Raw genomic sequence first — 25,395 nt, 5'->3', positions numbered from 1 at the left:
AGAGCGTGGATCTAGAATGATGTTCAGTAATATTAAAATAGCAGTTGCCATACTATGTGTAGGAATTGAATCCCAATGGATGAAGCAGGAAAAAGAGAGAGAGAGAGAGGGGGGGGGGAGGGGACGCTCACACCTGAAGAACAATTGCGCCCCAGTTAAAGTTCCTGTGACACCATATGCTTATAGATACATAGAAAAGTGAGGGCAGAAAAAAGACAGAGTGTTCCATCGAGTCTTCCTTATTTTTTTTTAATACATGTTTTTTTTTTGTTTTTTTCTGTAACTTTTTTGTCTGAGTACAGATCTATGTTTGTCCCAGGCATGTCTGAAGCCATTTACAGTGCACTGGCTCATTACCTGAGCTGGAAGTTTATTTCAAACATCAACTACCCTTTCAGTAAAATAATACTTTCTAAGATTCGTTTTGAACTTTCCTCCAGTTTATTTGTGGTCATGTCCCAGTGTTCTTCGTCCAATAAGATCAGTTTTCGACTTATGCCCCGTACACACGGTCGGATTTTCTGACGGAATATGTTCGAGGGAAGCCTTTTGTCGGAAATTCTGACCCTGTGTAGGCTCCATCGGTCAGTTTCCATCGGAATTTCCGTTGCACAAAATTTGAGATCTGGTTCTCAAATTTTCTGACAACAAAATCCGTTCGTGTAAATTCCGATCGTGTGTACTCAATTCCGACGCACAAAGTGCCACGCATGCTCGGAATCAAGCAGAAGAGCAGCACTGGCTATTGAATTTTTCTCGGCTCGTCGTATGTGTTGTACGTCGCCGCGTTCTTGACGTTCGGAATTTCCGACCAACATTGTGTGACCGTGTATATGCAAGACAAGTTTGAGCCAACATCCGTCGGAAAAAAAACATGGATTTTGTTGTCGGAATGTCCGATCGTGTGTACGGGGCATTTGAGACAAATTTGCCCAGAAAAAACAATGCTTTATACAAAAGAGAATTGCTATAATGGATGGAATGTCATCCCAATGCAGCTTTTCCCACACACACACTTCTATCTTAGTCCAAATTCCCACACAATGTGTGCAGTCTCTCATGTGTAATTTGATTTTCTACTAGCTATTAAGTATAGGCCTGGAGCTGAAGCGCAGCATAAGAGTAGGGCCAGCATGATGGGGTTTTCCCTATAAGGCTATAGCAAGGTGGGGGTTGTTAAGAAAGTGATACAGTTGGTAGGAGGGTTAAGTATCAGGAGAGATATGATAAGAGGCACCCATTGGAGGATAATAGGGTGGGGCAGGGTGTGGCTGGGTGGTCCTAATGGGTTGCTAGGTGGGTGTTGGTCTGTCAGTATCACTTGGAATTTGGACAGCAACCGAGTAGATTCTCTGAGTAGTTTAGCTGTGTCTGGCAGTTAACAGAATTAAGATGGAGGATCTTAACAATATGCTGGCCAGGATTCGCGTGGCGGCGGTTGCCAATGGACCGCAATGGCTACGTGATCAATTGTCTGGACTTTTTCCGGAGTCGGGGCAGGTAATTGCTACACCTGCCCCTTCTATTACACGCAATAGGAGGTCAAGGCCTCCTGAGCGTTTGAGCCCTTAATTGACTCCGAGGGGGTGTCCAGTAATAAACCCTTCAGCTTCCGCAGCCAAGAGGACGCCTTCTCAGCAGGCTAGCGGAGCTGGGAGGAATCTTCTTCACAGGCGTCCCCCTGGGGGAAGAAGTGGGTCAGCCACACGATCCCACCCCCCTTCTACAGCTTTACAGGACCATACGGCTGCCTCTGCGGGTGCTGCGCCCGCCATTAGAGCAGCCCTGTGGGGGAGAGTGCGTTCACCCAGTGCCGGCCTGATGCCTGGGATGGCCGGGACTGTCAGCAGAAGAAGCGGAGGTTACCAGAGGGGAGCCGGCGCCGAGCCTACAGCTCAGCGGGACCAGCGTACAGCTTCTGTCACAAGCCCTAGGCAGAGAGCGCAGCGGGGGAGGAGGAACTCGAGGGAGAACGGAGCCTCTGGTGACGTCATCGGCCGGCGCCTGTCAACGGGGCGAAGTACGGGTGTGGTACATGAAGAGGCAGAGCGGTCGGAAGGAGAACTGTCAGCATCTGAGGATGGAGAGGTGGGGGCGGATGCCGGCCCAGGGAGAAGAGAGGATGATCAGCTGCAGGGATCCGGAGTGATGGCTGAGCGGTCTGGGCAGCCTGGTAAGTACTATCCATGTGTGTCTTATGTGTCTGCTGTTATGTCGTCTGAGTCTGCTGTCAGTACAGGAATGTTGTCACAGGGGCAGGTACAGGAGAAGGGGGGCTCTGTGGCTGAAGGAGGACAGCAATCTATTGGGGGGGTGCTGTGATGGGCCTAAGGCAAGACTCTGCTGTTAGGGAGATAGCCTTACAGGACACGGCTGTGAGGGGGGGTCCTTGCTAGGGGTGCCGTCGGTGGTGCCAGCAACGGCAGCCGGGATGACTGGTATGGCTGGACTACTACAAGCATTCATGGCAGGTTTCAGTGAGGTGCTAGCCAGGTGCGACACGGGGACAAGTGCGACTGGGGTTGTTTCCCTGGCGTCAAGTGCGACTGGGGTTGTTTCCCCGGCGTCGTCATGGACGGCTGCGCAGTCTCCGATAAGTTCATCAGGGGATGTGGCCAGCCAGGGCTCACCTAGGGGGCTAGCGGGAGGGGTATTGGTACGTCCCCCCAGGAGGGGGCAGGGCAGGTGGTGGTGGCTACGTCATCCGCAGAGGCATCGTCACAGAGCTCAGTCAAGGCGGCTGAGGAGGGAAAGAAGTCCACGGGGGACACCGAGGGTGTGCGTTTAGCGGACACGGCAAAATGCGAAGTATATGTGTGCTTCGAGGGACCGCTGGGATCTCATTTAAAATAGGAAGTGCGTGACAGGATTTGGAAAGGTGTGTACGTGGAGATATTCTCCCTGTTACCCCTAGAAAAGTTTAACCTGGACAAGGTCAAGCCGGATGAGAGTAAGAAGGAGAAAGAGGAGAAGCGGCGATACCAGCTTATTCCCAGGACTTTTGGGAATTGGCTACAGGAGTTCAATATTCTTGCCAGTGTCATAGGCGAGAAGTCTCCAGATCAGTGCTCCGCGCTGTTTTGTTACGCGGATGCAATTGGTGAGGCGCAGAGGGTGTACGAGGGAGTGTCCTGGTTGCGTTACGATGAACAATTCCGTCAACGCAAGGTGCTCAGGCCATCAATTAGGTGGGACCACAAGGATATCAGCTTGTGGATGAAGTTGATGACCCAGGCACGGGCGACAAACACCCCCTTTTCAGGGGGGGCTGGTGGGGGAGCAGGAACCGCGTCACCATCGGCCGGAAAGTGGATAGGTTTCTGTTGGCAGTTCAATGAAGGGAACTGTAGATTCTGGGGATCATGCCGGTTCCGACATGAATGCCCAGGCTGCGGGGGATCTCATCCACTTGCGAAATGCTTCAAACAAAACAAAGGTAAGTCTGGTGAAGCTGGCAAGAGGGAGGACGCCGGTGAAGGTGGAAAAACTGGCTCCATTCCTAAGTAGGTATCCTGATCAAATGGCGGCACGGCTTCTTTTACATAGTTTTTCTGTAGGTTTTAGGATCCCTTGCACTTTATCCGGTGTTCCTCCTGTCCCTGCTAATTTGTTGTCGGGGTGACAACACCAATCGGTGATGTCGGAGAAATTGGCTAAGGAAGTGGCTTTGGGTAGGATGGCAGGCCCTTTCGAAGCACCCCCTGTAGCGGAGTTGGTTGTCTCTCTGTTGGGAGTGGTTCCCAAGAAGGAACCCAATTCTTTCCGGTTGATCCACCATCTTTCATATCCGCATGGTTTGTCGGTTAATGATGCCATTGACCGCGAGTTTTGTACGGTCTCTTACGCATCTTTTGACAAGGCGGTTAGTTGGGTTCGGAAGTTTGGCAAGGGGGCTCTTTTGGCGAAGACGGATATAGAATCGGCTTTCCGCCTTCTTCCGGTGCATCCCGACAGCTTCCGTTTGTTGGGCTGCATGTGGGAGGGTCATTATTTTGTCGATCTCTGCCTGCCTATGGGTTGTGCCGTATCTTGTTCACTTTTCGAAACGTTCAGCTCCTTTTTGGAATGGGTGGTGAGGGATGTGTCCGGTTTGCATTCCATAATTCACTACCTGGATGATTTCTTGGTGATTGGCCCTTCAACAGGCAGGGGGTGCCATATTCTGTTGGCCACATTGCAATACATTTTTGAGTTATTTGGTGTACCTTTAGCACAAGAAAAAACTGAAGGGCCGGTCACCACGCTGAAATTTCTGGGTATTGTGATTGACACGGTGCGTATGGAGTGCCGGCTCCCCTTTGATAAGGTGGAGGACATGCAGGCAGCAGTGTCCTTTGCCCTCGGCAGCAACAAGATTTGCTTGCGTTCATTGCAGTCTTTGTTGGGCAAGTTGAATTTTGCGTGCCACATTATGCCCATGGGCAGGATCTTCTGCAGGCATTTGGCTTTGGCCACTTAGGGGCTCAAGGCACCGCACCATTTTGTGCGTTTGTCTAAGGCACACAAAGACGATTTGCGGGTATGGCAGTTGTTCCTGGCACAGTTCAATGGCAGGTCATTGTGGATGGATGAGATGGTTTCTGCGTGCGACTTGGAGCTTTATACGGAAGCGGCCGGGGCAGTCGGTTACGGAGCAATCTTGGGGAGTCAGTGGAGTGCTGGTGAATGGCCGGACTCATGGCACAAGGCGGACTTACTGGACAATCTGGTGCTGTTGGAGCTATTTCCCATTGTGATGGCGGTGGAAATTTGGCAGCAGGAATTTAGGAACAAACGGGTTCTGTTTCACTGTGACAATCTGGGAGTTGTACAGGCTATTAACAAAATTTCCGCTTCTTCCCCACCAGTGGTGCGTTTTCTGAGGCATTTAGTGCTGTTATGTTTGTGTCTGAATTGTTACGTTCGTGCTGTTCATGTGGCGGGTGTGACCAATAATGTGGCTGATGCTTTGTCTCGCTTACAGTGGGACAGATTTAGAATGTTGGCGCCGGGAGTGGAGCAGCATGGCAGGCCTTGCCCGGACCACTTATGGGACATCGCATTCGAACGGTAACAAGGCTCATTAAGGATTCTGTGTGCACTGCTACGTGGACCGCATATGAGAAGGTTTGGGGGGAGTGGCTTGCACTCAAACGGGAGGTAGGTGGATGTGCTAGCGAAGGTGACCATTTGTGCTTGGTGCTAGAATTCATTGGCAGGAATGTGGCAGGTGGAGTTTCCGCATCCAAATTGGGTCAAAAAATGTCAGGCTTGGCTGTTTGTTTCAATTGTCTGGGGTTGGGGATGTCACCAAGCATGCTTTGGTGAAACGGGTTTTGCGGGGCTACAGGCAGGGTAAGAACACACGGGATTCCCGCTGCCCGGTTTCATTCAGCATGCTAGGGGCTATCATAGGTGTCATGGGTGAGGTTTGTTCCTCGCCTTACGAGGCTGCGCTTTTTAGAACGGCATTTATTTTGGCGTTTTTTGGGGCGTTCAGAATTGGAGAATTGGTGTGCAGGTCAAAACGGGGTGGTGGTGGTTTGGACTCGGCTGATGTGGTGCTTAGGGGTGTCCCTTTTAATTCGCAGGTCCAAAACTGACCAAGGTGGTAAAGGTGCATGGGTTACTTTGGGGGAGGTAAGGGGCTCGCCCTTGTGCCCTGTTCGGGCAGTTCGGGAATGGTTGGAGGTCAGGGGCACGGACCGCGGTCCTTTGCTTCAACATAGTAATGGGTTTGCGTTGTCTAGGTTTCAGTTTGGGGCCGTTTTCAAGAAGTGTCTCCTGGCTTTGGGTTTTTCGACACAGAATTACTCCTCCCATTCTTTCAGAATTGGAGCGGCTACCGAAGCGGCCCGATGGGGCCTGGAAGACAAGCTAGTGCGTCAACTTGGTAGATAGGAGTCACAACGTTTTCGACTGTATGTGCGGCCTCATCTATTGTGAGATTGTGTAGGTCGTAGGTAAGCACGGTTAAGTGGAGGTGTAAGGTGATCTTGTTTTACGTGTGTTTCTGTTTCTTGTGTTTTCTTACGTGTTTGTGGGTGTTCAATTGTTGGTTTCTTGTCGTGTGTTTTGGTGCTGGGGATTTGTGTTGTTTATGTTTTGTGTTACTTTACAGGTTCGGAATGTTTGGTGTGGATCCTGGGCCATTCCTACGTTTTCTGGGGGGCTAAGAGGGCTGAGGTTAGGCAGGATGGTCGTCAGTTGGGATTCTCCAGAGAACAGGTCAGGATCCGGTGGATCGGGGTCAGGGGCATGTTGTGGTCCAGGGTTCTTCCAGAAGTGCACCATTACGCCAGGCTTGACAGGCCCCCTGACGTGCTTTTACTTCATGTGGGAAGAAATTATTTGGGGCTCCGGGCGTCCAGGGAATTATGCAGAGACATTAAATATGATCTCTTAAGATTGCGTACCCTGTTCCCTGACACAATTGTAGTATGGTCGGACATGGTGGCCAGGGCCTCCTGGCGTTTGGCTGTATCTGTGGAGCGGATTAATAGGGCCAGGATCAAAATCAATAAGGCTGTAGCAAAATTTTTTGTCCGCAACGGCGGTTTGGCGATTCGTCAGAGGGAATTACAGCAGGATCCGTGGTTGTACTTGAGAGGGGACGGGGTTCATTTGAATGCAGTAGGGATTGATCTTTGGTTCCTGGGCTTACAAGATGGCATTCAAAGAGCTCTGTGGGTGTGGCGGGCCGCCCAGGCGTAAGGTTTCACGCCGGGCATCTTGGCAGAGGTCGTAGGGTTTTTGAAGGCGGGGATAGTGAATTTCTTTGGAAAAAGATGGGTTGGGCCCATCTCTGGTAGGGGTGTACTTGCCCTAATAAGGGCAGGAGTAATAGTTGGCTGTATTGGCTGGTGAATTTGCCTAAATTTGTCCCAGAGCTGGCGTAAAGCACGGCTGGGGCCGTAATAGGCGAGGTAGTGCCAGATACAGAAATTTGAGCCGTCAAGGGTGCCTTCAAAAATCCTATGCAGTTTTTTCAAGTTAGTTATTTCTTTTATTAAAGTTTTGTTATGGTTTGTTTTTTTGTGTAATAAAATAGGCTGCTATGGCCATTTTAACCCAAAAACAAGTTGTCTGGCTTAATTATTGTAATTTGGTAAGGTAATAATTGGGTATTGGGTGATGGCATACAGCCGATAATGTGGGCAATACCCCAATCAAATATAGGCCTGGAGCTGAAGCGCAGCATAAGAATAGCGCCAGCATGATGGGGTTTTCCCTATAAGGCTATAGCAAGGTGGGGGTTGTTAAGAAAGTGATACAGTTGGTAGGAGGGTTAAGTATCAGGAGAGATATGATAAGAGGTACCCATTGGAGGATAATAGGGTGGGGCAGGGTGTGGCTGGGTGGTCCTAATGGGTTGCTAGGTGGGTGTTGGTCTCTCAGTATCACTTGGAATTTGGACAGCAACCGAGTAGATTCTCCCACCCTCCCTCCCTAATTTTTCGTATGCTATTGGGGGAATGTGATGTTTATTTGTGTGGGTAATTTTTGCGGGGATTGTATAGTGTCATAGCAGATGGCAGAGGTTGTAGGGTTTTTGAAGGCGGGGATAGTGAATTTCTTTGGAAAAAGATGGGTTGGGCCCATCTCTGGTAGGGGTGTACCTGCCCTAATAAGGGCGGGAGTAATAGTTGGCTGTATTGGCTGGTGAATTTGCCTAAATTTGTCCCAGAGCTGGCGTAAAGCACGGCTGGGGGCCATAATAGGTAGTGCCAGATACAGAAATTTGAGCTGTCAAGGGTGCCTTCAAAAATCCTATGCAGTTTTTTCAAGTCAGTTATTTCTTTTATTAAAGTTTTGTTATAGTTTGTTTTTTGTGTAATAAAATAGGCTGCTATGGCCATTTTAACCCAAAAACAAGTTGTCTGGCTTAATTATTGTAATTTGGTAAGGTGGTAATTGGGTATTGGGTGATGGTATACAGCCGATAATGTGGGCAATACCCCAATCATGTATAGCATTTAAATAAATGCGTATAAATGCTAATGGAACTAGAACCTAACACTAAAGAGTTTTGAGGGAGACTTCTACACTGTGTACAGTCTATGGAGATACCTATGAGAACTGAGACTTTTGTGACGTCATTGACTAAAAATGTTCATGTCCATATATGGTCATATATGGTCAATAATATCTTACAGAGACCCTGCTGCTTTGCTTATATTGCAGCAGCCGGTACCGGGAGATGACATTTGATAGGAGTCCTGAGATGAGTGCAGACATGTCTGCGGGTGTTGTTTTTTTTGTCGTTCAGTTGGACAGTGGCTGCTGGTCATTGTGATTGATGTAAATTTACATCGATAGACGACATGATTGGTGGTGGACACTGCATGACTTTTTTTAATAAAAAAAAGTGTGTTTTTTTTTTTTTGTGAATGAGTACCCCCTGCTCATTTACATAAGGGAAATGGTATCTGAGGGCCCCCTTTATATTTAAAGTTGGCTTAAATATTCTAACAAGCCCTATCTCTAGAGCCCAACAACCACCATGCCAGGGTTGTGGAGAAGGTGCTTTGCCAGATATATAGTTACATAGTTACATAGTAGGTGAAGTTGAAAAAAGACACAAGTCCACCAAGTCCAATGTGTGTGATTATATGTCAGTATTACATTGTATATCCCTGTATGTTGCGGTCGTTCAGGTGCTTATCAAATAGTTTCTTGAAATTATCAATGCCCCCCGCTGAGACCACCGCCTGTGGAAGGGAATTCCACATCCTTGCCTCTCTTACAGTAAAGAACCCTCTATGTAGTTTAAGGTTAAACCTCTTTCCTTCTAATTTTAATGAGTGGCCACGAGTCTTGTTAAACTCCCTTCTGCGAAAAGTTTTATCCCTTTTGTGGGGTCACCAGTATGGCATTTGTATATTGAAATCATATCCCCTCTCAAGTGTCTCTTCTCCAGAGAGAATAAGTTCAGTGCTCGCAAACTTTCCTCATAACTAATATCCACCAGACCCTTTATTAGCTTTGCTGCCCTTCTTTGTACTCGCTCCATTTCCAGTACATGCTTCCAGATGGCATGTGGCTTGGTATGGTTCAAGGCAGGGAGGCTTCACGCTTGCCGCCCCCCCCCTCCTGGCAGGATAACAGTCTGGTGTGGAGAGACCTCACACTTTATTTTTGTTTTTTGGATGAAGTTCCCCTTTACAATCTATATCAGACTTGATGGGTCTGTTATGGACTTTATGTGGATGCCCTTATTGTTTTTTTTTTTTTTTCATGGGGTCCCTCTTAAAATCCATGTCAGGCCAAAAAAAGCCTGGTATGAATTTTGGGAGGGAATTCATGCTGTTTGGAAATATTAACTGCAGCACTAATCCATATTATGTGTATATTTTAAAAATAGTGCAAGTATACAAACAGAAAGAATAACACATTAACTGTGTAAAATAAATAAAGTGCTAGTTGCAAACACCAATGAATGAATATAAATACAATTCATAAATAGACATCACTAAAAAGTCCATATATGTGAACTGGCATTGTGAATAAATGACCAGTGAGGGAAAAACAAAAAACAGTCCAAACAGGTGAAAATGAAAGTGTTTAGGTAGAAACCAATTGAACAAAGAAAAATTCCTACGAGCCAAAATGAACCTAGTGCTAAAAGTAAGCACTACACAGCCGCATACATGAATTATGCCTTGTAATGCGTGTGAAATATTTTCTAAATAAATAAATATGATGCGCTAGAGTGTGCTAACCATGCCCTAATCCTGGCACACAGAGATACAGTGCATATACAACAGAGTATAAAGTAATTTAACCCCAATATATGCTATATCCCCCAAGATAAACAAACTTAACCACTTGAGCCCCGGACCATTATGCTGCCTAAGGACCAGAGGTCTTTTTCCAATTTGGCACTGCGTCGCTTTAACTGCTAATTGCGCGGTCATGCAATGCTGTACCCAAACGAAATTTGCGTCCTTTTCTTCCCACAAATAGAGCTTTCTTTTGATGGTATTTGATCACCTCTGCGGTTTTTATTTTTTGCGCTATAAACGGAAAAAGACCGAAAATTTTGAAAAAAAATGATATTTTCTACTTTTTGTTATAAAAAAAATCCAATAAACTAAATTTTAGTCATACATTTAGGCCAAAATGTATTCGGCCACATGTCTTTGGTAAAAAAAATGTCAATAAGCGTATATTTATTGGTTTGCGCAAAAGTTATAGCGTCTACAAACTAGGGTACATTTTCTGGCATTTACACAGCTTTTAGTTTATGACTGCCTATGTCATTTCTTGAGGTGCTAAAATGGCAGGGCAGTACAAAACCCCCCCAAATGACCCCATTTTGGAAAGTAGACACCCCAAGGAAATTGCTGAGAGGCATGTTGAACCCATTGAATATTTATTTTTTTTGTCCCAAGTGATTGAAAAATGACAAAAAAAAAAAAAAAAAAAAATATTTACAAAAAGTCGTCACTAAATGATATATTGCTCACACAGGCCATGGGCCTATGTGGAATTGCACCCCAAAATACATTTAGCTGCTTCTCCTGAGTATGGGGATACCACATGTGTGGGACTTTTTGGGAGCCTAGCCGCGTACGGGGCCCCGAAAACCAATCACCGCCTTCAGGATTTCTAAGGGTGTAAATTTTTGCTTTCACTCTTCACTGCCTATCACAGTTTCGGAGGCCATGGAATGCCCAGGTGGCACAAAACCCCCCAAAATGACCCCATTTTGGAAAGTAGACACCCCAAGCTATTTGCTGAGAGGCATATTGAGTCCATGGAATATTTTATATTTTGACACAAGTTGCGGGAAAGTGACACTTTTTTTTTTTTTTTTTTTTTTTTTCATAAAGTTGTCACTAAATGATATATTGCTCACACAGGCCATGGGCATATGTGGAATTGCACCCCAAAATACATTTAGCTGCTTCTCCTGAGTATGGGGATACCACATGTGTGGGACTTTTTGGGAGCCTAGCCGCGTACTGGACCCCGAAAACCAATCACTGCCTTCAGGATTTCTAAGGGTGAAAATTTTTGATTTCACTCTTTACTGCCTATCACAGTTTCGGAGGCCATGGAATGCCCAGGTGGCACAAAACCCCCCCAAATGACCCCATTTTGGAAAGTAGACACCCCAAGCTATTTGCTGAAAGGCATGGTGAGTATTTTGCAGCTCTCATTTGTTTTTGAAAATGAAGAAAGACAAGAAAAAACATTTTTTTTTTTTCTTTTTTCAATTTTCAAAACTTTGTGACAAAAAGTGAGGTCTGCAAAATACTCACTATACCTCTCAGCAAATAGCTTGGGGTGTCTACTTTCCAAAATGGGGTCATTTGGGGGGGTTTTGTGCCACCTGGGCATTCCATGGCCTCCGAAACTGTGATAGGCAGTGAAGAGTGAAATCAAAAATTCACGCCCTTAGAAAGCCTGAAGGCGGTGCTTGGTTTTCGGGGTCCCGTACGCGGCTAGGCTCCCAAAAAGTCTCACACATGTGGTATCCCCGTACTCAGGAGAAGCAGCAGAATGTATTTTGGGGTGTAATTTCACATATTTCCATGGCATGTTTGAGCAATATATCATTTAGTGACAACTTTGTGCAAAAAAAAAAAAAAAAAAAAAAAAATTTGTCTCTTTCCCGCAACTTGTGTCGCAATATAAAATATTCCATGGACTCGACATGCCTCTCAGCAAATAGCTTGGGGTGTCTACTTTCCAAAATGGGGTCATTTGGGGGGGTTTTGAACTGTCCTGGCATTTTATGCACAACATTTAGAAGCTTATGTCACACATCACCCACTCTTCTAACCACTTGAAGACAAAGCCCTTTCTGACACTTATTGTTTACATGAAAAAGTTTTTTTTTTTTGCAAAAAAATTACTTTGAACCCCCAAACATTATATATTTTTTTAAAGCAAATGCCCTACAGATTAAAATGGTGGGTGTTTCATTTTTTTTTTTCACACAGTAATTGCGCAGCGATTTTTCAAACGCATTTTTTGGGGAAAAAACACACTTTTTTTAATTTTAATGCACTAAAACACGCTATATTGCCCAAATGTTTGATGAAATAAAAAAGATGATCTTAGGCCGAGTACATGGATACCAAACATGACATGCTTTAAAATTGCGCACAAACGTGCAGTGGCAACAAAATAAATACATGTTTAAAAGCCTTCAAAAGCCTTTACAGGTTACCACTTTAGATTTACAGAGGAGGTCTACTGGAAAAATTACTGCACTCGATCTGGCCTTCGCGGTGATACCTCACATGCATGGTGCAATTGCTGTTTATGTTTGACGACAGACCGCCGCTTGCGTTCGCCTTAGCGCGAGAGCAGGGGGCGACAGGGGTGTTTTTTTTTTTTTTTTTTTTTTTCTTTATTATTTTTTTGCTTTTTTAATCTTACTTTTAAACTGTTCCTTTCATATTTTTTTTTTTAATCATTTTTATTGTTATCTCGGGGAATGTAAATATCCCCTATGATAGCAATAGGTAGTGACAGGTACTCTTTTTTGAAAAAATTGTGGTCTATTAGACCCTAGATCTCTCCTCTGCCCTCAAAGCATCTGACCACACCAAGATCGGTGTGATAAAATGCTTCCCCAATTTCCCAATGGCGCTATTTACATCCGGCGAAATCTAAGTCATGAAATACTCGTAGCTTCCGGTTTCTTAGGCCATAGAGATGTTTGGAGCCACTCTGGTCTCTGATCAGCTCTATGGTCAGCTGGCTGAATCACCGGCTGCATTCTCAGGTTCCCTGTTGAGACAGGAGAGCCAGAGAAAAACACGGAAGACGGTGGGGGGGGGGGGCATTCCCTCCCACGGCTTGTAAAAGCAGTCTAGAGGCTAATTAGCCGCTAGGATTGCTTTTACATGAAAGCCGACCGCTGGCTGAAAAGAATGATACCAAGATGATACCTAAACCTGCAGGCATCATTCTGGTATAACCACTCAAAGTCGTGAATGGCGTACCTGAAGACAAAAAAATGGTTAACAATGGTTAACAATAAAGCACAGTAAAGTGTAAATAATTACACACCTGAAAAACAAACATGATAAAACATAATAACAATAACAATAACAATAAAACATTGCAGAATAGAATACAGTAAAAAAGAGCAGAACAATAGAGAGAGAGAATAGAGAGAGAGAGAACAATAAAACAACAACTATTTTTTTTTATTTCATATTTTTTTTTTTTTTTACACTTTTTTTGTAACTAACTTTTATAACGGTAACCGGTTCCAGGTTCGGGTCTCTCAAAATGCGATGGCATCTTGGGAGACCCTGTGAAAGTGTGCCTAGTCTGTGCAATGCTGTACCCTATGCTAATACTCAACTAGTGAATGGTAGCGTTCAAAACATTCACCAATGCAAAGACCAGGATTGTCAGGACAGGAGGGACAATAATAGCGGGTGTCACGCCTATATCCGCGCTTGCTGCAGACACGACATCTTTTTTGGGGGGGTTCGTTGGGTAGGGGTACTCGGGAGGACATAAAAATGCCTCTCATGCAGCCGACTGCATTTGGTTGGGGATGTGAATGGGGGAAGTACGGGCGCTGCAGAAGCGGTGGGTTCCCAATTAGGATTGGCGAATGCAGCAGGAAGGGCACTATGGGCATGACGGGCCTGTGTTTGTCTTTTTGGTGGCAGCGGGACACTACTTGTGCTTGCCACCTCACCAGCTTCAACTGCACTTATGGGACTCGCCACGTCACCAAGTGTTACTGCAGTGCTGGTTTGACTACGACCGGGGTGTACTAGGCCGCTGGCGCTTGCCAGTTCACCAAAACGCTACCAAAAAACGTTAGCGATCGCAGAGATCAGGCCTGACTCTGCGAACGCTGCAGTTATGCGTTTAGTGTTTTGTAAGTGTCAGTGATCGATCGATACTGCACTTGGGTGGGCTGGGCCGGGCCGGGCGGAGGGGCAAAACGCAGGTGCTAGCAGGTATCTGGGCTGATCCCGCTAACACTGCGTTTTTGGGAACCCTAAACTGCTGGTGACGCTAGTATAGATCTGATCGGATCAGATATTGATGCGATCAGATACTATACCACTAAGGGAGGTGTACGGTGCGTGCGTGGGTGTTAGCGGTACTGGCGCTAATCTGACGCTGCCTGGGGCTGGTGCTTGCCAGTTCACCAAAACGCTACAAAAAAAACTGTTAGCGATCGCAGGGATCAGGCCTGACTCTGCGAACGCTGCAGTTATGCGTTTAGTGTTTTGTAAGTGTCAGTGATCGATCGATACTGCACTTGGGTGGGCTGGGCCGGGCGGAGGGGCAAAACGCAGGTGCTAGCAGGTATCTGGGCTGATTCCGCTAACACTGCGTTTTTGGGAACCCTAAACTGCTGGGGACGCTAGTATAGATCTGATCGGATCAGATATTGATCCGTTCAGATACTATACCACTAAGGGAGGCGTATGCTGCGTGCGTGGGTGTTAGCGGTACTGGCGCTAACCTGACGCCTGGGGCTGGTGCTTGCCAGTTCACCAAAATGCTACCAAAAAAACTGTTAGCGATCGCAGGGATCAGGCCTGACTCTGCGAACGCTGCAGTTATGCGTTTAGTGTTTTGTAAGTGACAGTGATCGATCGATACTGCACTTAGGTGGGCTGGGCGGAGGGGCAAAACGCAGGTGCTAGCAGGTATCTGGGCTGATCCCGCTAACACTGCGTTTTTGGGAACCCTAAACTGCTGGGGACGCTAGTATAGATCTGATCGGATCAGATATTGATCCGTTCAGATACTATACCACTAAGGGAGGCGTATGCTGCGTGCGTGGGTGTTAGCGGTACTGGCGCTAATCTGACGCTGCCTGGGGCGACGCATATCACCGCCGGGCGATCGGGGGGCTAAACCTTTATTTGGTAATAAACGGCGGGTGCCCTGACACTATAAAAAATAAACGAACTAACCAGCGTCATCCGTAACGGTTATACGGTGATCAGTGGTGAAAGGGTTAACTAGGGGGCAATCAAGGGGTTAAAACATTTATTAGGTAGTATATGGGGGTCCCTGTCACTATAAAACGCTGACGGCGAACCTAAATATTTACCTCACTAACTAGCGTCACCAGCGACACTAATACAGCGATCAGAAAAATGATCGCTTAGTGACACTGGTGACAGGGGGTGATCAAGGGGTTAAAACTTTATTAGGGGGGGTTAGGGGGGTACCCTAGACCTAAAGGGGGGTAATACTAACTGTCCCAACACTGTAACTGTCACAAACTGACACTATGCAGTAATCAGAAAAAAAAAAAAAAAAAAAAAAAAAAAAACTGCTGGTGTCAGTTTGTGACAGGGGGGGGGTGATTGGGGGGGGATCGGGGGGCGATCGGGGGGGGGATCGGGGTGTTTTGTGTGCCTGGCATGTTCTACTGTGTGTGTGTGTGTTGGTGCACTCACATAGATGTCTTCTCTCCTCGGGCCGGAACGGAAAATACCGACCCGAGGGGAGATGACATCACTTCCTTTGCTGCTGTTTAGCATACAGCAGCAAAGGAGTGTTTTCATTGGCCGGCGGCGATCGCGAGGGGGGGGCCACGAACGGATGGTCTCCCCCTCATCACCGATCGCCGCTGGACAAAAGACGACCGCCTCGGGCACCGGGGGGGGGTCCGATCGGACCCCCCACCCGCGGAAGGCAAATCACGTACCCTGTACGTGATTTTGCCTGTCCGTGCCACTTTGCCGACGTACATCGGCGTGAGGCGGTCGTCAAGTGGTTAATGTGCACAAATAAACAGTGCAGTGAGCATGTGAAATGGTAATATCAACAAAATGCTCCAAACTGAATCAGTGCAAACCAGGTGCTAAAAGTGCAATAAACAAATAAATAATAAAATAAATAACGTTAATTCATAAATGATTCATATATGCAAACAAAAGCTGAAAAATGACGTGCCAGCCAAAAAGTGCAGCGTGTCACACAATACATATACTTAATCGTCCATCATAAAATAGACATATATTAAACACAAAAGTCCTTAATGAAAGTGATGACAACTGTGCTTCAGCGATGATATTTTCAAACGTGCTGCGATTCCATGTGCCACATATCATGCGATGGTGAAACAAAAGGTGACCCCCCCCCCCAAGGTAAAAGCGCTCACCTTAGGGAATGTGACTAAGTCGCTAGACAGAGTCAGGAAACACTTATGAGCCGCCCAGGGCTCAGTATGGATTACAGGAAAACAGGCTCCAGCATAGGCTCAAATCATAGGTAAAAAGAGAAAGGAACCATATGGTGTGATAACGTTTAAAAAGTGTTTATTAACAAGGTCAGATAAAAAACTCTCACATTTTGATTGTGCATCAGTGCACCACTCAGAAGAGGCATATAACCTGGATAAAACAATAGGTAATGGATGTGAGGTTATGGAGACCGTCCCAGCACAGACAGCTGCTGCTGCCTAACACTCCGTCCTGGCCAATGTTGAAATTGAAAGTATATTCCATCCTCTGAAGGATAGGCCACCATCCAATAGGAAATCACCATAGATTGTGAATCTACCACCGATGAAAAAAATGGATACTCTTACCAGACTCAGTGTACCCAATGCCAGTGGCACAGAGTCAAACAGGCATGGAACTGGGAACGTGGTCACTCAGGAAACACCATGTGAAGTCAGCTTCCTTTCAACCTTGTCATCGGACCCAGTCATGGACTCCACCATTCATAAAAGAAAAAGGCCGCCACATAGTGTAAAACCATCAACCATGGGTTTTATTTTAAAAGTTAGAACACTTACATCGATGATGATATAAACAGGCGAGATGGGTATGTGATCACAAATACATCTAGGAAGCGCAGTAACGTGGAGCTAGTTTAGTCTATCCGACCTGTTTCATTCAATAGAACATCTGGGGAAATTAGAATTTACATAATTCATGCTGTTAGTTTACTTCCACCTGTCAGTCGAGATTCCCCAGCTGAATGTGCCCTGTGGGGAGTCATTGGTTGCTAGGACTCCTTATAGTGGAACTATACTCACTGCAGCTCCAGTAATGCAGCGTTCCCGAGCTCCCTGCCCAGCCCCTGACATCTTCGGGCAGCCAGCTTCCAGATCTTGATAAATGGCTGCTGTCATTAACTGGACAGGGACACATACGCAGGATCAGTCAGATTCGGCATTGCTGAATTTGTACAGTCAACTGCGCATGCGCAGCTCACTGTACAAGGGTGGACTGGCAGGTAAGTAACTTTAATGCAGAAGAGACAAACCATGTCTGTTTTGCATTAAAATTCCTGCCTGTTTGCCCATCTTTAATTCTGGCCTCAAGTTCCACGTTAACAACCAAGAGGAAGCTGTCACAATTAGCTGTGGTAATAATACCATGGTTAAATGCCTCACTTCACATTGCAGCTGGAGGTTCGTTCAGCCAAACACCCATTTATTCAGCTGTTCACACAGGAATCTCCCTAGACTGCACATAGGGCAGAAATCTTTCTCATTATTTCTCCTGCTGGTTAAATATTTTTAGCCTATAGTGTTAGGCTGTTTTCTCTATTGCTGAATGGTATCTTTCATAGTAAATGTTCTTATACCTATGTTTCTCTTAGGAAAGCTAAGGAATGTTACATTCACCCAACGAAAAGCAACAAGCAAACTATTATACACATATTACGGATATTATTCATTATGCATACACAAATGTTGAGACATTTGCAAAGCAAATTTTTATTAAATAGACCCCTTATGCCCAGTACACACGATCGGAAATTCCGCCAGCAAAAGTCCGATGTGAGCTTTTGGTCTGAAACTCCGGCCGTGTGTATGCTCCATCGGACTTTTTCTGGCGAAATTTCCGCCAGCAAAAGATTGTCGGAAAAAGTTCCTATTGGAAATTCCGTTCGTCTGTATGCAATTCCGATGCGCAAAAAACCACGTATGCTCAGAATCAACGCTTCGTATGGAACTTCCTTTTCCAGTGCCGTTGTACGTGTTGTACGTCACCGCGTTCTTGATGGTCGAAAGTTCAGAGAACTTTTGTGTGACCGTGTGTATGCAAGCCAAGCTTGAGCGGAATTCTGTCGGAAAAAACATCCAAGGTTTTTCCGACGAAAATTACGATCGTGTGTACAGGGCATTAGTGTAAGGTGCCAATTCCAGAATCATTACATTTTTTATAGCCCTACTAATTAAACCCCACCCTTTTGCTTGTGTTTCTTACCTTATACACAAGAAGATGGCTTTACCCAGAAATGTCATGGATAAAAGCAAAAGTATAGTGCATTTTTATTGAACATATTGATTGAGTTATTACAGTGTAGCGCTGGTAGATTTATGATCTACCAACTGATAGGTAAATTTAGTAAATTGCTCATTAGGGGAGTTATATTTGCCTCTGTTCCAGCTTGGCTGACGTTGCGTGTGGTTCCACACTGAGCTGGTGGGTGTCGCTGTTACCATTGGCTAGTGTTGGAAAGGCAACGTGTCGAAGCGTATGGGTACTCCTCTGTCCTGGAGACAACTCGGTGGAGGTGGTCCTCTGAGTTGCATTCTGGGAGAGGGTATTTATGGGACAGACGCCATGTTTTGGGGTTCGTTTTCAGCCACCTGCTGGCCCTCCTGGTCGACAGGTATGCGTTAGAGTGCTACCTCGTGGACCTCCGTCCCGGAGGCCCGCGCCACTGCGGCGCATGGGTGGGACCAGAAGCATGTCTGGGGCCTACCACAGCAGCCGAGGAATGGTCCTGAGCTGTCTATCCAGAGTGAAGAAGCTGGACAACCGAGAAGATCCCAGGGGAGGACCCGTCATGGAAGGATCACGCAGAGTGCTGGTCTGGAGAGGGGCCTGGTGACTCAGTTGGAGGACTTATCCTAAAGTAGTTTTACAGCATAGTACTGCCGGGTTGGCTTAAAGGTCCAAGTACTGTGTCTGACATTCACCGTCAAGTTTAATACATCCTGTGGCAGAGGATTGTACGGATTTAGTTCAAGCAAGTCTGTGGCAGAGACTTTTGTTCGTGCTACGTACTGGCTGCTAGGCAAGTGAGAGAGGCCTATCCAGGCGAGCAAAGATTGTGTCCCACAAGGGGATTGCATCCGATTACAATATTCAACTTTAAAGGACATTCTCAAGAATCCTAAAGAAAGGTATTTGAGCTTCCCTGAAGCTTCCGTCCTGCCTCTTTCCTGCTACTTCCTTCGTTACTTGGTTCAATAAAGCATTGAAAATGTATTCAAGTGTTGGTGCTTTTATCGTCCAGAGGTGGAACCCTAGACCCGGTGCCGGTGAAGCAGGGGTGTCGAGAGTGAAGGTAACAAGCCCGCTTAAATCAGCAGCTCCACCGAGAGTTGCTACAACAGTAATAACTTTAAAGTAAATTTCACATTTTTACAAGCTTGCTCTTTCATATTTTTGTTTCTGTATTAAATGTAGAGATTTGTATATTAGTCTCTAAGATGCAAACAGCGGCGTACTAAGTGGGGGGCGAGGGGGGGTGGGCCGCCCCGGGTGCCACACACAGGGGGGGTGTCAGGCTGGCGCCCCCACCTCTGCGACTGAAGCAGACTTAGCAAAGATAGCGGGCGGGTTTAAGCAGCGTCACGGCGCGGTAACAGGCAGCGGCAGGTAACACACACATGGAGAGCCTAGCTTTGCAAGGGAGGAGGGGGGTGTGAGCCGCACCCAAGTGACAACCGTCGGCACACCCGGAACCCGGCCGTAATGATCCCCTTCTCTCATGACGGCGCCGCGGCTCTGATCAGTCTCGGCTGTCTCACACAGTGAAGCCGCCTCCCCCTCCTCCATTATGTCTACACATGCTGTGTTTGCATGTCCTGATCATCTGAGCCGAGGTACATTATGGGTCTGAAGGGGGGTGTCTGCACTGTAGGGGGGGCACTGCACTGTAGGGGGTCTGTATTGTGGGCGGGGTCTGTATTGTAGGGGGGTCTGCACTGTAGGGGGGTCTGTATTGTAGGGGGGTCTGCACTGTAGGGGGGGCCTGTACTGTAGGAGGGGGGGTCTGCACTGTAGGGGGGTCTGTATTGTAGGGGGGTCTGTACTGAAGGCGGAGTCTGAACTGTAGGGGGCCTGCACTGTAGGGGGGTCTGTACTGTAGGGGGGTCTGCACTGTAGGGGGTCTGTACTTAATGGGGGAGGGGGTCTGCACTGTAAGGGGGGTCTGTGTAACATGCAGGGGGTCCAGAACTGTTAGGGGGGGGTCTGTGTAACATACAGGCGTCTAGAGCTGTGGGGGGCTGTGTAATGTAAAGGGGTCCAGAGGTGCAGTGTAATGTAAAGGGGTACAGGGTGGAGTATAATGTAAAAGGGTTCAGAGGTACAAGGGCTGTGTAATGTAAAGGGGTCCAGAGGTGCAGGGTGCAGTGTAATGTAAAGGGGTCCAGAGGTACAGGGTGAAGTGTATTGTAAAGGGGTCCAGAGGTGCAGGGCGCAGTGTAATGTAAAGGGGTCCAGAGGTGCAGGGTGCAGTGTAATGTAAAGGGGTCCAGAAGTGCAGGGTGCAGTGTAATGTAAAGGGGTCCAGAGGTGCAGGGTGCTGTGTAATGTAAAGGGGCCCAGAGGTGCAGGGTGCCATAACGATCCCCTTCTCTCATGGCCGCGCCGCGGCTCTGATCAGTCTCGGCTGTCTCACACAGTGAAGCCGCCTCCCCCTCCTCCATTATGTCTACACGTGCTGTGTTTGCATGTCCCGCACTGATCATCTGAGCCGAGGTACATTATGGGTCTGAAGGGGGGGTGTTTGCACTGTAGGGGGGGCACTGCACTGTAGGGGGCCTGTATTGTAGGCGGGGTCTGTATTGTAGGTGGGTCTGCACTGTAGAGGGGTCTGTATTGTAGGGGGTCTGCACTGTAGGGGGGTCTGTACTGTAGGAGGGAGGTCTGGACTGTAGGGGGGTCTGTATTATAGGGGGGTCTGTACTGAAGGGGGGTCTGAACCTGAACTGTAGGGGGTCTGCACTGTAGGGGGGTCTGTTCTGTAGGGGGGCCTGCACTATAGGGGGGCCTGTACTTAATGGGGAGAGGGGGTCTGCACTGTAGGGGGGGTCTGTGTAACATGCAGGGGGTCCAGAACTGTTAGGGGGGTGTCTGTGTAACACACAGGTGTCTAGAGCTGTGGGGGGCTGTGTAATGTAAAGGGGTCCAGAGGTGCAGGGTGCAGTGTAATGTAAAGGGGTACAGGGAGCAGTGTAATGTAAAAGGGTTCAGAGGTACAAGGGCTGTGTAATGTAAAGGGGTCCAGAGGTGTAGGGTGCAGTGTAATGTAAAGGGGTCCAGAGGTGCAGGGTGAAGTGTATTGTAAAGGGTGTCCAGAGGTACAGGGTGCAGTGTAATGTAAAGGGTCCAGAGGTGCAGGGTGCAGTGTAATGTAAAGGGGTCCAGAGGTGCAGGGTGCAGTGTAATGTAAAGGGTTCCAGAGGTGCAGGGTGCAGTGTAATGTAAAGGGTTCCAGAGGTGCAGGGTGCTGTGTAATGTAAAGGGGTCCAGGGGTGCAGGGTGCTGTGTAATGTAAAGGGGTCCAGGGGTGCAGGGTACAGTGTAATGTAAAGGGGTCCAGAGGTGCAGGGTGCAGTGTAATGTAAAGGGGTTCAGAGATGCAGGGTGCAGTGTAATGTAAAGGGGTCCAGGGGTACAAGGGCTGTGTAATGTAAAGAGTTCCTTAGGTGCAAGGTGCTGTGTAATGTAAAGAGGTCCAGAGGTGCAGTGCTGTGTAATGTACACAGTAGTGACAAAGAGATATTGAAGGATGCGGAGGTATGCAGGGGGCACAATGCGGTGTTTTTACATTTTAAGGTGGGGGGGTCGAGATATAGGATCCGCCCCGGGTGCCAAATGCACTAGGTACGCCCCTGGTCAGAGCTCTCCTTACACTCCAGCAGTGGAGTGTTCTTCACCATCCTCACATCACATTGGTCTTCATGATGTCAGACTACTTGCAACTGCTGGGGAGAAGTGACTCTGGACACTGGAGTGTGGAGGGAGCCTGAGGAAGTGGGATAGTTACATATTTACATAGTTTATAAAGAAGATACAGGTTTATCCAGTTCAGCCTATGTGTGTGTGATTTTTATTCTGTAACAATTTACATGGTTTCTCTAATAAGTCTCATATTCTGCTTCCTGATTTATACATGGTAGGGATCAGGTATGTAAAACTGCTTTTCTTATTCCCCTAGTACTTAATTCTTGCAGTGTGGGAGCAGTCTCACTGCAAGGGGACATTTTTCTTTCCCTGGAGCTCAAACTTTAACTGCTTACTGACACGCCGCAGTACTTTTACTGTAGAGGGGTCTGTATTGTAGGGGGATCTGCACTGTAGGGGGGTCTGTACTGTAGGAGGGGGTTCTGGACTGTAGGGGGGGTCTGTATTGTAGGGGGGTCTGTACTGAAGGGGGGGTCTGAACCTGAACTGTAGGGGGTCTGCACTGTAGGGGGGTCTGTACTGTAGGGGGGTCTGCACTATAGGGGGGTCTGTACTTAATGGGGGGAGGGGGTCTGCACTGTTGGGGGGTCTGTGTAACATGCAGGGGGTCCAGAACTGTTAGGGGGTTTCTGTGTAACATACAGGTGTCTAGAGCTGTGGGGCGCTGTGTAATGTAAAGGGGTCCAGAGGTGCAGGGTCCTGTGTAATGTAAAAGGGTCCAGAGGTGCAGGGTGAAGTGTAATGTAAAGGGGTACAGGGTGCAATGTAATGTAAAAGGGTTCAGAGGTACAAGGGCTGTGTAATGTAAAGGGGTCCAGAGGTGTAGGGTGCAGTGTAATGTAAAGGGGTCCAGAGGTGCAGGGTGAAGTGTATTGTAAAGGGTGTCCAGAGGTGCAGGGTGCAGTGTAATGTAAAGGGGTCCAGAGGTGCAGGGTGCAGTGTAATGTAAAGGGGTCCAGAGGTGCAGGGTGCAGTGTAATGTAAAGGGGTCCAGAGGTGCAGGGTGCTGTGTAATGTAAAGGGGTCCAGGGGTGCAGGGTGCTGTGTAATGTAAAGGGGTCCAGGGGTGCAGGGTACAGTGTAATGTAAAGGGGTCCAGAGGTGTAGGGTGCAGTGTAATGTAAAGGGGTCCAGAGATGCAGGGTGAAGTGTAATGTAAAGGGGTCCAGAAGTACAAGGGCTGTGTAATGTAAAGAGGTCCTTAGGTGCAAGGTGCTGTGTAATGTAAAGAGGTCCAGAGGTGCGGTGCTGTGTAATGTACACAGTAGTGACAAAGAGATATTGAAGGATGCGGAGGTATGCAGGGGGCACAGTGGGGTGTTTTTACATTTTAAGGTGGGGGGGTGCCAGATAAAGGATCCGCCCCGGGTGCCAAATGCACTAGGTATGCCCCTGGTCAGAGCTCTCCTTACACTCCGGCAGTGGAGTGTTCTTCACCATCCTCACATCACATTGGTCTTCATGATGTCAGACTACTTGCAACTGCTGGGGAGGAGTGACCCTGGACACTGGAGTGTGGAGGGAGCCTGAGGAAGTGGGATAGTTACATATTTACATAGTTTATAAAGAAGATACAGGTTTATCCAGTTCAGCCTATGTGTGTGTGATTTTTATTCTGTAACAATTTACATGGTTTCTCTAATAAGTCTCATATTCTGCTTCCTGATTTTTACATGGTAGGGATCAGGTATGTAAAACTGCTTTTCTTATTCCCCTAGTACTTCATTCTTGCAGTGTGGGAGCAGTCTCACTGCAAGGGGACATTTTTCTTTCCCTGGAGCTCAAACTTTAACTGCTTACTGACACGCCACAGTACTTTTACTGTGGCACAAGTGCAAGCATACACGCACCCGCAAGCTTAACCACTTCTTAACCATTTGGCTGGCCAAAGACCAGAGCACTTTTTGCGATTCAGCACTGCGTCACTTTAACTGACAATTGCGCGGTTGTGCGACATGGCTCCCAAATAAAATTGACGTCCTTTTTTTCCCCACAAATAGAGCTTTCTTTTGGTGGTATTTGATTACCTCGGCGGTTTTTATTTTTTGCGCTATAAACAAAAAAATAGCGCCAATTCTGAAAAAAAAGCATTATTTTGTACTTTTTTGCTACAATAAATATCCCCAAAAAATATATAAAAATTAATTATAAAAAAATCGCAATAAGCGTTTATTGATTGGTTTTCGCAAAAGTCATAGAGTCTACAAAATATGGGATAGTTTTATGGCATTTTTATTAATAATTTTTTTTTACTAGTAATGGCGGCAATCAGCGATTTTTATCATGACTGCGACATTATGGCGGACACATTTTTGGTGCTATTTTGGGACCATTCACATTTATACAGCGATCAGTGCGATTAAAAATGCATTGATTACTGTGTAAATGTGACTGGCAGTGATGGGGTTAACACTAGGTGGTGCTGTAGGGGTTAAGTGTGTTCTAGGGAGTGATTATAACTGTGGGGGGGAGGGGCTATGTGTGACATGACACTGATCAATGCTCCCGATTACAGGGAGCGGTGATCAGTGTCTTGTCACTAGGCAGAACGGGGAAATGCTTGTTTACATCAGCATTTCCCCGTTCTTCCTCTCTGTGAGATGATCGTGGTTATCCCCGCAGACATAGAGTCCGCGGGATCCGTGATCACACTCACGGAGCTCACGGCAGGCGCGCGCCGCTGCCGGCGCGCACGAGATGGCACAGCGGCAAATTTAAAGGGACGTACCTGTACGCCCATTTGCTTGTCCGTGCCATTGTGTTGACGTAAATGTACAAGCGGCGGTTGGCAAGTGGTTAAGCTGCCATTTGCTGCAGCACAAGCCAATCAGCATGTTCCAGCCAATGATTTATGGCTGATTGTCTGCCAGAAGAGAGCCCTGTGTTGGTAAACAACACAGGGCTCTCTACGAACAGCATCAATTCTCCTTTTTTTTTCTCTCTGCTAAGCAGGAAGTAAAAACCAGCATGTTGCTTAGTGAAAACAGCACACAGTACACACTTTAACAATTGTTAGGCACACAGTTAACTCTTTTGATCACCCTAGATGTTAACCCCTTACCAGCCATTGAATTAGTACATGACAGTGTACATCATTAGTACTGATTACTGTCACTGGAGATGTCAGTGGCAGTTCGTCAGTTCATACAAAGTGTCAGCTAATGTCAGACTGTCCGCCGCAATCACAATCTCACTATAAGTCAAATCATAAAGAGCACGGCTTGCTAATTCAGGCACCACATCCTAATTCACAGAAGAAAACACATGAGCAAATGTTTGGACATTATGGTGCCAAACGTAACCTCACAAAAATAAATAAATAATTGTATAAAAACACAAAGTTTTATTACATAATTTTGTTAAAAAGTCCAGTAGTAAGGCACTAATCCTGCACTAATCCCGCCTGGCCCACAATATCATATACAGTAAAACCTTTACTTGGATTACGAGCATAATTCATTCCGGAAACGTGCTTGTAATCCAAATGCACTCGTATATCAAAGTGAATTTCCCCATAAGA

Source organism: Aquarana catesbeiana, linkage group LG06 (assembly GCF_042186555.1).
Source record: "Aquarana catesbeiana isolate 2022-GZ linkage group LG06, ASM4218655v1, whole genome shotgun sequence".
Lineage (NCBI taxonomy): Eukaryota > Metazoa > Chordata > Amphibia > Anura > Ranidae > Aquarana > Aquarana catesbeiana.
Note: the sequence above shows the minus strand (reverse complement) of the source record.